This window comes from Camponotus vicinus, unplaced genomic scaffold (genome assembly GCF_025532165.1).
Source record: "Camponotus vicinus isolate PSW18456_S1 unplaced genomic scaffold, iyCamVici1.0 SCAF_2, whole genome shotgun sequence".
In the NCBI taxonomy this organism is placed as follows: domain Eukaryota; kingdom Metazoa; phylum Arthropoda; class Insecta; order Hymenoptera; family Formicidae; genus Camponotus; species Camponotus vicinus.
The window spans coordinates 24,099,576-24,102,602 of NW_028141956.1; the positions used below are offsets into that span (position 1 = coordinate 24,099,576).

At 25.6% G+C, this 3,027-nt stretch overlaps 1 long non-coding RNA gene across 1 annotated transcript; it reads left to right on the forward strand.

Moving 5' to 3' along the window:
* The first annotated feature begins 211 nt into the window (after positions 1-211).
* LOC145966990 (uncharacterized) lies at positions 212-1,376 on the forward strand. Its single transcript, XR_014437258.1, has 3 exons — positions 212-395; positions 753-831; positions 1,135-1,376. It is a non-coding gene; the product is annotated as an uncharacterized LOC145966990 (long non-coding RNA).
* The last annotated feature ends 1,651 nt before the right edge of the window (positions 1,377-3,027 follow it).

Here is a 3,027-nt window from a genome sequence, read left to right on the forward strand (position 1 = left end):
AAGAGTTGGCGAACTTCATTTTCCTCTATTTCCGTCAATCGTTTCGTCTTCTTTCCGGTTTGGGCTTAGTCCTTGCTCGTTGTATCGTTGCAATCCCGACCGGTTGGCTCCAAATTGATTCTCGTAAGTGAAATGGGATTTTCGCTCGTACCGAAACCGGGAGTGCCGTTCATAGTATATACATATTAAGTATATACATCGCACGATCAAATAGAAAATTTTTTGTCGTACCGAAATAGTGCGGGAACCGTTTAGTATCGCGCGTAAAAAAGCGAAAATAGCGATATAAAAATATCGCTCGTGAGTGCGGGAGTGCCGTTAAGTATCGCGCGCCTAAGACTGAGAGGAGGGTCAGGCCTAGGAGAGGCATCAGGCTCTGGCAGAGCAACCTTCTGGTAAGCAATTTATTTATTTGTAATTATATATTAAATATTAAATATATTTATTATAATTTAAATTAAACAATTAATCGCAACAATTAATTTGATGTTTTTATTTATATTTTTTTATTTATATTTAAATAAGAGAGAATTAAAGAAAAAGATTTTTAAATTAAAGTTATAATCTTGTAAAGGTGTAAGCTTTTATAAAGTTATACGAGAATTATTAGTAATGTTTTTTAAAATTTATAGAATTATTTTATTAATCTGCTATTATTATATGCATCGAATATAAAATTCAATGTATACAATAATTTTTGAAATATTAATTATTTTGAACGCTGCTACATTGGAATCTTTTGTATGTTATAGATTGATGCAACAATTTTGATGATCTGAGAGGAGGAGCAGGCCTAGGAGAGGCATCCTGCACCGGCGGAACAACCTGATGGTGAATATTATTATTTATATATTAATTGTTATAAATCGTTAACTTGTTATAAACGAACAATAATTCGATCTTATTATTTAAATGAATTGAAAAGAAAGATTTTTATAAGTCATATAAAATTTTCTATTTAAAAGACAGTTTCAAAAATTTATAAAATTTTTCCATGCGTGTTTATCTGCTTATTATTTTACACATCGGATATAAAATTTCGGATATGAAATTTCGCGCGATAAAAATTTTTTTAAATATTAATTGCATTTTGTGAGCATTATTATAAATGAATTTTATATTTGTATGTTACAGACAACTAGCTTCGATAACAACAACTCCGCTGTTGCGCATCAGTGCCGGTGAGTGAAAAAAACTTTTATTTAACTTTAAGGTAACGGATTCGTAGAAATTGCAGATGTAGATGTAGATTGTAGATTGTAGATAAATCCGTTGTCTTAAAATGGATGAGCTAGGATGGAATAAATTAAATAAATTAAATAAAATAATTAAATTTATTACAAATTAATTAAATTAAATAATTTTAATAAGTTCTTTCGAACTTATGTTTTACATCTATTGCGAAAATATATTGAAATATTAATTAAAAAAAGAAGAGATCAAGAAAAGATTTTTTTGTAAAGATTTTGTCTAATTTATTAAATAAAGGACACACCCATTAACAATTATCAATTTTATCAATTTTTGATGTTAATTTATTCTTATAATACGCACTTATTTTCTAATTGCTCATAGCTCATCCATCGTAGAATTTGTTTATAGATATTGTTTTTAAACTTTACTTTAACTTAATATAAAGCCAAATGATTAATTAATTAATTAATTTGTAATATGATAAATACACACATTAATTTTATATTTTATTATAAAATATAATTTATAGAAGTTTGTAGTAATTTGGCTTTATTTCAGTTAAAATAAAGTTATATTCAACATTTAACGAACGATCGTGAAATCGAACGATCGTTACTAAATGAGCGTAAATATTTCACGCTCTTTTGCCCTTTATCCGGCAAAAGAAGGAGTAATTATCTCCTTCTTCGATCTCTGATTAGAGATCGAGAAAGAAAGTGGCCAGGATCAACGAAAGGTAGGTTCAACTGGCCTGAAGAGTGCGGTTAGGGCACGCGGTTAGGGCACGTGACTAAAATATATACATGATTAGGTGAAGTGATGATTAGAGATAGGTTCCTCAAATCTCGAATAATTTTAGTTAATCAGGAAGTAGGGTTGTTAAGGCTATTAAGTAAAATCATTAAAATTCTTCTATTAATATTAGGGTTGTTAGGGCTCTTAAGATCATTAGAATTCTGTAATAGTAGGATTGTTAGAGCTATTAAAATTATTAGAATCCTTTAATAATAGGGTTGTTAGGGCTATTAAGTAAGATTCATTCTTTCTTTTAATATTCCAATAATCCTACGGATAAATTAAAATATTATTTTTATAAAGTTGAATTTATTTTTAAAAACGTTGTAAAAATAAATATAACATGTTTTAAAAATAAAAATGTTTTAAAAGTGAAATTTAAATTATCAAAATTATCTTCAGAAATATTAAAGAAATTGTATAATTATTAACGTTTAAGAAATCTTAACATGTTATATTTTATTTTAAAACTTCAAAATATATGTGTATTAAATCAAATATAATATTAAATCCAAATATTAATGCTATCAATATCAAATTATTATATCGATGTTATTAAATATTTGAATAAATCGAATATTATTATTTGATATTGATAGCATCATAAATTTGTAAATTGTAAATTGTAAATTATAAATAGTTATAATTGTATTTTAATTATAATCTAACATTGATATTTTAATTGTAAAATACAATACAATTATGACTATAATTATATTATATGAAATTGTATTTACGATTGTAAATTCTTATGTAAATTACACGAAAAATTATCGAAAGTATACGTATAATAATTACATAATAGTAATTAACATAATAGTAATTCATTAAATTAAAGTATTTGTTTCTGAAGTATATATTTTTGGAATATTCATAAAAGAGTAACTGTTTGTATTTTCATGTCAAAGAGTCATTAATAAATTCGGAAAATTTTTATATAAAATGTAAAAATTCGATGCTAAATTAATGATTAAATATAAGCATTATAAAATTTGACGGACGCCTTCGTTACAGAATAGCGAGTCAATTATTATAAAT